This window comes from Mirounga leonina, unplaced genomic scaffold (genome assembly GCF_011800145.1).
Source record: "Mirounga leonina isolate KUSES-001 unplaced genomic scaffold, KU_Mleo_1.0 Mir_239, whole genome shotgun sequence".
Lineage (NCBI taxonomy): Eukaryota > Metazoa > Chordata > Mammalia > Carnivora > Phocidae > Mirounga > Mirounga leonina.
The window spans coordinates 2,182,532-2,194,990 of NW_023270624.1; the positions used below are offsets into that span (position 1 = coordinate 2,182,532).

At 43.6% G+C, this 12,459-nt stretch overlaps 1 protein-coding gene across 1 annotated transcript in view; it reads right to left on the reverse strand.

Moving 5' to 3' along the window:
* Positions 1-12,459, reverse strand: part of PGBD2 (piggyBac transposable element derived 2) — a 33,017-nt gene that overhangs the window by 19,748 nt on the left and 810 nt on the right. The gene's annotated exons all lie outside the window — the stretch shown is intronic.

Genomic DNA, 12,459 nt, shown 5'->3' on the forward strand with positions numbered 1-12,459 from the left:
CCTGATCACATTCTCTCCATTTTTAAAAAAAAACTCCCCTTTTTCTTTGTTCAACCAACTTCCTATCAATTCCTTTTGAAAAATCTTTTATAATTTTCATCTTTACAGTCATATTCCATCCCTTCATCATATTAACCCTTATTTTGGTACATATATAAGTTTCTCTTTCTTTAAAATTTTGGGAGGCACTTTCTTCTAACAGACCAAAATACGCCCAAAATCTAGTGTGTGGCACTGATCTATGCACCAGCCTGATCATATTTGATCATATTCTGTTTTTTTTGTTTTGTTTTGTTTTGTTCTGTTTTTGTTTTTATCTTTTTCTTTTTCTTTTTTCCTTCTTTCCCTTTCTTTTCCCCCGGTTTCAGGTCTCTTCTGATTTGTTTAGTGTATATTTTCTGGGGATGTTGTTACCCTGTTAGCATTTTGTTCTCTCATTCAACTATTCTCCTCTGGACAAAATGACAAGACGGAAAAAAATCACCTCAACAAAAAGAACAAGAGGCAGTACCGACTGCCAGGGCCCTAATCAATACTGACATTAGTAAGATGTCGGAACTAGAGTTCAGAATGCTGATTTTAAAGATACTAGCTGGGTTTGAAAAAAGCATGGAAGTTATTAGAGAAACCCTTTCTGGAGAAATAAAAGAACTAAAATCTAACCAAGTCGAAATCAAAAAGGCTATTAATGAGGTGCAATAAAAAGTGGAGGCCCTAACTGCTAGGATAAATGAGGAAGAAGAGAGAATTAGTGATATAGAAGGCCAAACGATGGAAAATAAAGAAGCTGAAAAAAGAGAGATAAACAACTACTGGACCACAAGGGCAGAATTAGAGAGATAAGCAATACCATAAGACGAAACAACATTAGAATAATTGGGATCCCAGAAGAAGAAGAAAGAGACAGAGGGGCAGAAGGTATATTGGAGCAAATTATAGCAGAGAACTTCCCTAATTTGGGGAAGGAAACAGGCATCAAAATCCAGGAGGCACAAAGAACCCCTCTCAAAATCCATAAAGACAGGTCAATATCCCGACATCTAATAGTCAAACTTACAAGTCTCAGAGACAAAGAGAAAATCCTGAAAGCAGCTCAGGACAAGAGATCGGTAACCTAAAATGGTAGAAATATTAGATTGGCCAAAGACCTATCCACAGAGACCTGGCAGGCCAGAAAGGACTGGCATGATATATTCAGAGCACTAAATGAGAAAAATATGCAGCCAAGAATACTATATCCAGCTAGGCTGTCACTGAAAATAGAAGGAGAGATAAAAAGCTTCCAGGATAAATAAAAAATAAAGGAATTTGCAAACACGAAACCAGCCCTACAGGAAATATTGAAAGGGGTCCTCTAGGGAAAAAAGAGAGCCTAAAAGTAACATAGACCAGAAAGGAACACAGACAATATACAGTAACAGTCACCTTACAGGCAATACAAAGGCACTAAATTCCTATCTTTCAATAGTTACCCTGAATGTAAATGGGCTAAATGCCCCAATCAAAAGACACAGGCTATCAGACTGGATTAAAAAACAAGACCCATCGATATGCTGTCTGCAAGAGGCTCATTTTAGACACAAAGACACTCCCAGATGGAAAGTGAGGGGGTGAAAAACCATTTACCATGCTAATAGACACCAAAAGAAAGCTGGAGTGGCAATCCTTATATCAAGATAGATTTTAAACCAAAGACTGTAATAAGAGATGAGAAAGGACACTATATCCTACTTAAAGTGTCTGTCCAACAAGAAGATCTAACAATTGTAAATATCTATGCCTGTAACATGGGAGCAGCCAGTTATATAAGCCAATTGATAACAAAAGCAAAGAAACACATTAACAACAATACAGTAATAGTGGGAGACTTTAACAACCCCCCTCACTGAAATGGACAGATCATCTAAGCAAAAGATCAACAAGGAAATAAAGACTTTAAATGACACACTGGACCAAATGGACTTCACAGATCTATTCAGAACAGTCCATCCCAAAGCAACAGAATACACATTCTTGTCTAGTGCCCATGGAACATTCTCCAGAATAGATTACATTTTACGTCACAAAGCAGGTCTCAACCAGTACCAAAAGACTGGGATCATTCCCTGCATACTTTCAGACCACAATGCTTTGAAACTAGAACCCAATCACAAGAGCAAAGTCGGAAAGAACTCAAATACATGGAAGCTAAAGAGTATCCTACTAAAGAATGAATGGGTCAACCAGGAAACTAAAGAAGAATTTAAAAAATTCATGGAGACAAATAAAAATCAAAACACAACTGTTCAAAATCTTTGGGATACAGCAAAGGCAGTCCTAAGAAGAAAGTATATAGCAATACAAGCCTTTCTAAAGAAAGAAGAAAGGTCTCAAATATACAACCTCACCCTACACCTAAAGGAGCTGGAGAAAGAACAGCAAATAAAGCCTAAACCCAGCAGGAGAAGAGAAATAATAAAGATCAGAGCAGAATTCAATGAAATAGAAACCAAAAGAACAGCAGAACAGATCAACAAAACTAGGAGCTGGTTCTTTGAAAGAATTCACAAGATTGATAAACCCCTGGCCACACTTATCAAAGAGAAAAGAGAAATGACCCAAATCAACAAAATCATGAATGAAAGAGGAGAGATCACAACCAACACCAAAGAAATACAAACAATTCTAAGAACATAGTATGAGCAACTCTAGGCCAGCAAATTAGATAATCTGGAAGAAATGGATGCATTCCTAGAGATGTATCAACTACCAAAACGGAACCAGGATGAAATAGAAAACCTGAACAGACCTATAACCACTAAGGAAATTGAAGCAGTCATCAAAAATTTCCCAAAAAACAAAAGCCCAGGGCCAGATAGCTTCCCAGGGGAATTCTACCAAACATTTCAAGAAGAATTAATACCTATTCTTCTGAAACTGTTCCAAAAAATAGAAATGGAAGGAAAACTTCCAAACTCATTTTATGAGGCCACCATTACCTTGATCCCAAAACCAAACACCCTATTAAAAAGGAGAATTAAAGACCAATATCCTTGATGAACATGGATGCAAAAATTCTCACCAAAATACTAGGCGATAGGATACAACAGTACATTAAAAGGATTATTCACCACGACCAAGTGGGATTTATCCCTGGGCTGCAAGGTTGGTTCAACATCCGCAAATCAATCAATGTGATACAATACATTAATAAAAGAAAGAACAAGAATCATATGATCCTTTCAATAGATGCAGAAAAAGCATTTGACAAAGTAAAGCATCCTTTCTTGATCAAAACTCTTTAGAGTATAGGGACAGAGGGTACATACCTCAATATCATGAAAACCATCTATGAAAAACCCACAGCAAATATCATTCTCAATGGGGAAAAACTGAGAACTCTCCCCCTAAGGTCAGGAACACGGCAGGGATGTCCACTATCACCACTGCTATTCAACATAGTATTAGAAGTCCTAGCCACAGCAATCAGACAACAGAAAGAAATCAAAGGCATCTGAATCGGCAAGGAAGAAGTCAAACTCTCACTCTTTGCAGATGATAAGATATTTTATGTGGAAAACCCAAAAGACTCCACCCCAAAACTGCTAGGACTCATACAGGAATTCAGTCAAGTGGCAAGATATAAAATCAATGCACAGAAATCAGTGGCATTCCTATACACCAACAAGACATAAGAAAGAGAAATTAAGGAGTCGATCCCATTTACAATTGCACCCAAAACCGTAAGATACCTAGGAATAAATCTGACCAAATAGGCAAAGATTCTGTACTCAGAAAACTACAGAATACTCATGAAAGAAATTGAGGACTACACAAAGAAATGGAAAAACGTTCCATGCTCGTGGATTGGAAGAACAAATATTGTGAAGATGTCAATGCTACCTAGAGCAATCTACACATTCAATGCAATCCCCATCAAAATACCATCCACTTTTTTCAAAGAAATGGAACAAATAATCCTAAAATTTGTGTGGAACCAGAAAAGACCCCAAATAGCCAGAGGAATGTTGAAAAAGAAAAGCAAAGCTGGCGGCATCACAGTTCCGGACTTCCAGCTCTATTACAAAGCTGTCATCATCAAGACAGTATGGTATTGGCACAAAAACAGACACATAGTTCAATGGAACCCAATAGAGAGCCCAGAAATGGATCCTCAACTCTATGGTCAACTCATCTTTGACAAAGCAGGAAAGAATGTCCAATGGAAAAAAGACAGTCTCTTCAACAAATGGTGCTGGGAAAATTGGACAGCCACATGCAGAAGAAGGAAACTGGACCATTTCCTTACACCACACACAAAGATAGACTCAAAATGGTTGCAAGACCTCAATGTGAGACAGGAGTCCATCAAAATCCTAAAGGAGAACAAAGGCAGCAACCTCTTCGACCTCAGCCGAAGCAACTTCTTCCTAGAAATATCGCCAAAGGCGAGGGAAGGGCAAAAATGAATTATTGGGACTTCATCAAGATAAAAAGCTTTTGCACAGCAAAGGAAACAGTCAACAAAACCAAAGACAACCGACAGAATGGTAGAAGATATTTGCAAATGACATATTAGATAAAGGGCTAGTATCCAAAATCTATAAAGAACTTATCAAACTCAACACCAAAGAACAAATGATCCAATCAAGAAATGGGCAGAAGACACGAACAGACATTTTCCCAAAGAAGACATCCAAATGGCCAACAGACACATGAAATAGTGCTCAACATCGCTTGGCATGAGGGAAATCGAAATCAAAACCTCAATGAGATACCACCTCACACCAGTCAGAATGGCTAAAATTAACAAGTCAGGAAACGACAGATGTTGGCGGAGATGCGGAGAAAGGGGAACCCTCCTACACTGTTGGTGGGAATGCAAGCTGGTGCAGCCACTCTGGGAAACAGTATGGAGGTTCCTCAAAAAGTTGAAAATAGAGCTACCCTACAACCCAGCAATTGCACTACTGGGTATTTAGTGATACAAAAGTAGGGATCCGAAGGGGTACGTGCACCCCGATGTTTATAGCAGCAATGTCCACAATAGCCAGACTGTGGAAAGAGCCAAGATGTCCAACGACAGATGAATGGATAAAGAAGAAGTGGTATATATATACAATGGAATATTATGCAGCCATCAAAAGGAATGAGATCTTGCCATTTGCAATGATGTGGATGGAACTGGAGGGTGTTATGCTGAGCGAAATGAGTCAATCAGAGAAAGACATGAATCATATGACCTCACCGATATGAGGAATTCTTAATCTCAGGAAACAAACTGAGGGCTGCTGGAGTGGTGGGGGGCGGGAGGGATGGGTGGCTGGGTGATAGACATTGGGGAGGGTATGTGCTATGGTGAGCGCTATGAATTGTGTAAGACTGTTGAATCATAGACCTGTACCTCTGAAACAAATAATACATTATATGTTAAAAAAAAAAAAAAGAAGAAGAAGATAGCAGGAGGGGAAGAATGAAGGGGAGGAAATTGGAGGGGGAGACGAAATATGAGAGACTGTGGACTCTGAAAAACAAACTGAGGGTTCTAGAGGGGGTGGGGTGGGGGGATGGGTTAGTCTGGTGATGGGTATTAAAGAGGGCATGTTCTGCATAGAGCACTGGGTGTTATATGCAAACAATGAATCATGGAATGCTCCATCAAAAACTAATAATGTAATGTATGGTGATTAACATAACATAATTATATTAATTTAAAAAAATGAACTGACACAAACAAATCTATCACCAATAATGACAGATTTCAATATATCTCTTTCAGAGATTAATGATCAAGCAGACAAAATTCCTGAGACTTGAACAGCAGAACTGACATGTTGAATTGATCTTAAATAAATAGCAGTGATGTCTAGCAAGATGGCAGAACAGAAAATCCCCAGCTTGTGTCTCCCTACACAATGATCTAGCAGCCAACCATGGAAAAAGTGCTTTTGTAGGAGCTTTGGGATCCAGGTAGAAGGCTTCAAAACCTGGGTGAACCCCAAGACCAAGGGGCTCCTCTTTGAAAAGACAGGCCAGCACTCTGGTTGCAAGCTCACCAAATGTGACCTGTCCTACAATCCACAAGTAGCCCCAACTCTCTAGGGACTCAGCTCCAGGCCTACTTGGTCCTACTCCTGCAACCAGTCCCATGTGCCAAGAAACTCAGGAAGAGCCACACTGTACACACCCCAGTAACAGGCCTGCCAGCCTTGCACCAGACTATGGATCCCAGTGAAGCTCTGTGTCCAAGCTCTAGCCATGCCCTTAGTCCTGCTCACTCAGGAACCCTGCACTCCCCATCCATGCCTCTGGTATTAGGCCTGCCAATGTCAGTGTCAGCTACGGACCCTTAAGCGGCCCGGAGATTTGGTTTCAGCCTCTCTCTGCCAGTCTAGGGGAAGCCCAGGGAACCAGGAGGAGACACACCTATCCAAGAGCTGGGAGGCAGACCTGCTCACCTTAGTCCCAGCTGTGGACCCTGAAGCAGAACTGTGATCCAGCTCCAGCCTTGCTTGGATGTGCTCCTAAAGGGAGTCGCATCTACCTGGGGAACCACATCTGTCTGCAGAAAGTATTAACCATAAAGAAAATGACTGATAAATTACGCCACATTTAAACTAAGAACTTCTTGGTTTATCAGGAGAAACTCATAAATAGAAAAAGTTATCTGTAACAGATATAAGGGATTAGCATCTAGGAGATATAAAGAATTTAAGACATATAAAGAAATCACAGGAACAATTAAGAAAAACATAACACAACAGGGAAATGGGCGAAAGGATATCAGGAGGCACTTCTCAAAGGAAATACAAACAGCACACAGACATGCAAAGACAGTCAATCTCATTACTATTCAGGAAATAAAAATTTTAACTACAATTGCGATATTACTTTGCATATACTAGTTTGGCTTTTTTTTTTTTTTTTTTTAGTTTCAGAGGTAGAGTTTAGTGATTCATCAGTTGCATAAAACACCCAGTGCTGATTACATCAAGTGCCCTCCTTAATGCCCATCACCCAGTTACCCCATCCCCCCCACCCCCTCCCCTCCAGCTACCCTCAGTTTGTTTCCTAGAGTTAAGAGTCTCTTATGGTTTGTCTCCCTCTCTGATTTTGTCTTATTTTATTTTTCCCTCCCTTCCCCTATGATCCTCTGTTTTGCTTCTTAAATTCCACATGTAATTGACTTTCTCTGACTTATTTCAGTTAGTATAATACCCTCTACTTCCATCCATATCATCGCAAATGGTAAGATTTCGTTCTTTTTTTTTTTTTAAAGATTTTATTTATTTGTGAGAGAGAATGAGAGACAGAGAGCACGAGAGGGAGGAGGGTCAGAGGGAGAAGCAGACTCCCCGCCGAGCAGGGAGCCCGATGCGGGACTCGATCCCGGGACTCCAGGATCACGACCTGAGCCGAAGGCAGTCGCTTAACTGACTGAGCCACCCAGGCGCCCGGTAAGATTTCATTCTTTTTGATGGCTGCATAATATTCCATTGTGTGTGTGGGGGGGGTATATACCACATCTTCTTTATCCATTCACCTGTAGATGGACTTCTGGGCTCTTTCCATACTTTGGCAATTGTGGACATTGCTGCTATAAACATTGGGGTGCATGTGCCCCTTCAAATCACTATGTTTGTATCCTTTGGATAAATACCTAGTAGTGCAACTGCTGGGTCATAGCTCTATTTTTCACTTTTTGAGGAATATCCATACTATTTTCCAGAGTGCCTGCACCAGCTTGCATTCTAGGTTGGCAAAAATTTTAAAGACACACATTATCAAGTGTTGGAGAAGTCAATGAGTAATATTAGAAGCCCCATACTGCTGAAGGGAGTGTAAATAACGCATTAGTATCTACTAAAGTTGAACACACCCAAACCCACCCACCCGGCAATCCACCCCAGGTGTTTACCCTGGAGCAGGCATTCTCAGCCTTAGCACTGGTACCTGGAGCTCAACAATTCTTTAGTGTGCGAGAGGGGTGGAGGACATGGGGAAGGCTGTCCTGCACGTCACAGAATGTTTAGCAGCAGGGGTGGACTGTACCCGTTAGATACAGTAGCTCCCCACTTGCCAGGCAGGACAACCAAAAGTGTCTCCCTGTCTCCTCCACACCCATTTTGCCCCTCCCCATGCCACCCCACCCTATTAGATCACCACTGCTCTAATGGACCTACCGTACCTGTGCGCCAGAAGACCAGAACGAGAATGCCCACTCCAACACTGTTTATTTACGATAGCAGAAACCGGAGACAGCCCCAATGGCCACCACTGGAACGGATGCAGTACCATCCGACAGAAAAAGTGAATGAAGAACTTCAGCCACACACCCCACTGAATGAATCGCAAAAATATACTGAGCAAAACACCCCAGAAAGCTTGCCACATGCTTCATTTTACAAGGACCAAAAAGTTAAAACAAAACATATATATATAATCTGCAAACACACACACATGGTAAAACTATAAAGAAAAGCAAGGAAATGATTAAAAGGAACTGCAGGATAGTGGTTACCTCTGAAGAGAAAAGATGCAATTGGAGCAGACACACAGAGGATTTCTAAGGTTTTAGTAAAGTTCTATTTCTTAAACTGAGTGGGAGAGTCAGAGTTGTTTCATTATCCCGGCTCATACGCATTTTATATGTATTTTTGCACACTCACACATGCACACACAAAGGCAAATACTACTGGGGCGACCTGCTCAGTGCCCCTCAGGTGGGCAGCGGTCTGCAGCGATGAGGGAGTGGCAAGCAGAAAGTGTTCATCTGGGGTGTTTCAGAACACATGTATCTTGCACAGCAGGCGGAAGAAGATTAGAAAACAGTCATGTCCCCACTCTACAGTCTCACGAAGACTCTCCTTACAGAACCCTTATTTCTCCAGTCCCAGCCTGCCCACACCACAGCTCGTCTCTGACCGCCTCACCTCCTCCTCTGCTCTCCTTGACGCTGCATGTAACTTCCCCTACAGCTTTTGAGAAAAGCTCGCTGCCCAACCAGACCACAAGATGCAGCATCCTGGAAACGAGTCTCCACGGGCCCTCGGGGAATCTGAGTACGTGACCATGACCTCTTTGGGTCTCCCACCTCCCTTCCCTGCAGACCTTCCTGGGCACTCAGGCAGGCTGGCTGTGGATGCTAGGTGTCTAAAGAGTGGGAGAAAGACCTGGTCCTTCAAACTCTCCCCACTTCCCATTCACAAGTCAGCAGCCTGGTAAGAATGTAGACGACAGAGCCACCAGTGGTGAGCTCTGTGACCACAGGCAAGTCACTGACCTTGTCTCACCTATAAAATGGGATCTTCAAGGTACCAATCCTAGTAGGGTTGCTGTGAGGACAAGAGTCAGTGCATGTGAAGCTCTATAAGCATTAGCTATCATTTCAGATCCACAACCCCTCACCCACAATTCTCACAAGTCAAAAATGCTGGGAAAACTGAACATTTCTTCAAACTTTAGCAACAAACTCTGGCAGCAAAATCTAAAATGATGGGAGGCTCTTTGCAATGTCTATTTCTATTCCTAACTGTAGATATCCATACATTTTGCTACAGAAATTCTGTGTTTGATTAGGGGTGCTTTAGTATGACTTCGATAAAAATAAAAAAACAAACACGTCTGGCTGGTTTGGGGTCAGAGAGTGTGACCTCCTGTGCTACCACTTCCGCCGGGCCCACCTCAGCAGCTCACCTCATCACCCTTTTCTCTGTTGTGCCCCAGGCCCTCCTCTTCCATTCACCAGCACTCAGTGACAGCCCCCACCCAGTCATTGTGACATGGGCCCATCCTTACACCCAGCTGAGAACCTCTCAGGTCACAATTGCAAGGGTCCTGGAATTAGGTCAAGGCCACCAACCAGCCTGGTCCCCAGGGCCCCCCACCCAGCCCCTGCCTCGGCTTGTCCTTCTTCAAGTCAAGGGTTCCTCTCATACAGCTTCCACCAGCTTTCACCTTGATTACCACATGCTGACCTCACCATGTGCCCCATGGCCAGGCAGGTGCAGAATTTATTCACCCTTATATCCCCAGAAGCCAACACAGCTCCTCGCATGCCCCCAGTGAATACTTGCTGAACTGAACAACTCACACCACAGAGCAAATGACTGTAGTTCAGGGAACCCAATCCACCTCCTCCTCCAACAGGCCTTCATTTCCATTTCACCTACAGACTCTGAGCCAGCTATTTAGAATAGAACTAGGAACTACTGATATATGCTTGACCCTAACCAAAATATATTTGTAAAGATTCTCTGAAACCATGCACAGGAAATGGAGAGTAGGAGAGAGTCTGTCAATGAAGTCAGTTAACACAGTGGATTCAACCAGGACGGAAAGGGAAGCTAAGCAGTAAGAACAGCAGAAGCTACTTCTCCCTTTCAATGCTCCTCTGGCTGTTCTCTCTAGGTTCTCCATCCCCGCCTGTGTGGCTCCCTCTCGCCCTGCCTGACAGCACCAACAGAGAAATGGAACAAGAGTACGCCGTGCCCCTATATGCTAAGCAAATTCCCAACAACAATAACGTTCAGGTAGAGGCTGTTAAGCAACCGTATTAAGTACCCCAACACTTCCTCATTCATTTGGAAAACATCAAAAGTGTGTACCAGGTGCTAAGCATGTATGTGTAAAATTGCCACTTTAACAGGGCTACCAAGGAGAGATGGTGGTAGAGATTAGGATCTGCAAAACAGGACCTGGACCTAGTTAGGGAGGTCACAGAGAACTTCCCTAAGGAAAACATGACTAGATGGAGATCTGCAAGAAGAGTTAAGAATTCCCTGAGTAGAGAGGGAACAGAATCCCGGCAGGGGAAACAGCAAACAAGGAGAGAAGCAAAGCCAGTCAGAGCAGAGCAGGGAACCTGAGGGAGAGGATACAAGAAGAGGCTGGACCAGCCATTTCAGGGCTTTGAGGGCACCATTAAGAAGACTTACCTTTGTCCTACAGCACAGGGAACTTTTATTTATTTATTTTTGCATCTTTAATTTTAAGTTTTTATTTTTTTTAAAGATTTTATTTATTCATTTGAGACACAGAGATAGAGAGCCAGTGAGCATGAGCAGGGAGAGAGAGAGGCAGAGGGAGAGGGAGAAGCAGGTTCACCGCTGAGCCAGGAGCCTGATGTGAGGCTCGATCCCAGGACCCTGGGATCATGACCTGAGCCGAAGGCAGACGCTTAACCGTCTGAACCACCCAGGCGCCCCTTAAGTTTTTATTTTAATCCTAGTCAACATACAGTGTTATATTAGTTTCACGTATAGAGTGATTCAATAATTCTATGTATCACCTGATGCTCATCACAAGTGCTCTCCTTAATCGCCATCACCCATTTAACCCATGCCCCCACTCCCATCCCCTCCAGTAACCATCAGTTTGTTCTCTATAGTTAACGGTCTGTATCTTAATCTTTTTTTTTTAGTAAAGGGGAATTTTAAAAGATTACAGACAGTATGACACAATCACTTGTCCATTTTAATAAGCTTAGTCTGACTGTGGTGTGGACAACTGAGTGAGGGCACCAAAGCGAGCACAGGGAGACAAAAGGCAGGACGGTGGCTCCCCTGGAGAAAAGTGGGGCAGCCCAGGGAGGGTTCAAAAAGGAAACCAAGTCTGGAGGGACTAGGGGTAGGGAAAGAGCTCATCAGGGAGGCCTTCTGCAGGAGTGGCTGAGTGGCTAGGGTAGGGTGGTATCACTCACAGACTCTGAGGGCACCAGCAGAGGACCAGATGTGCGTGAGCTGAGATATACTCATACTGAGACAGAAATGCTCCTGAGATAGCCCATGAAGGTACCGTGTCCGCCACAGGCTACGTGAGTCCGGAACAGAGCAATGGCCTGGGCTGGAATCATCAACGATGAGTTTCCTGAGCATCCGTGGTTTGCTCAAAGCCGCAAGAATCCTTGAGGCCAGGGGAGATCACCCAGGGAAACTACCCAGACTGCAAGAGAAGGTGGCCGAGGAGCGCATCTTCCGAGGTATCAGGACAGGAGACGGCAGGCCTGAGCAGCAGGAGGAGAACCAGGGGAGGCTGACCGGCTAGGACGAGATGGGTCAAGGCACAGAGGGTGACCACGAGCGCCAAAGCCGCCCGAGGCCCTGCTGGACATCGGTGGGCCTGGCACAGAGCAAGACCCTCTGATTTGAGACCTGGCGCTTCCAAGGCCACGCTGAAGGATCCGGGGGTGGGGGTGGGCGTGGGGGGCGGTGAGAGGGCCTCCACTGTTTAGAATGTAAATTTTTCCAATGCGACAGACAACTAAATGCAACTAAGTCCTGACTTGGATCCCATCCCACAGAAGGGAAATGGGTGAGAGGAGCAGCACAATCCGAATAACACCGTAGATACAGTGCCCTAGCTTTCCTGTTCTGTTAGCATTTGGGGAGTCTAAGGGAATAAAAGGTGAGAATACGGGCGCCTGGGTGGCTCAGTTGGTTAAAGCGACTGCCTTCGGCTCAGGTCATGATCCTGGAGTCC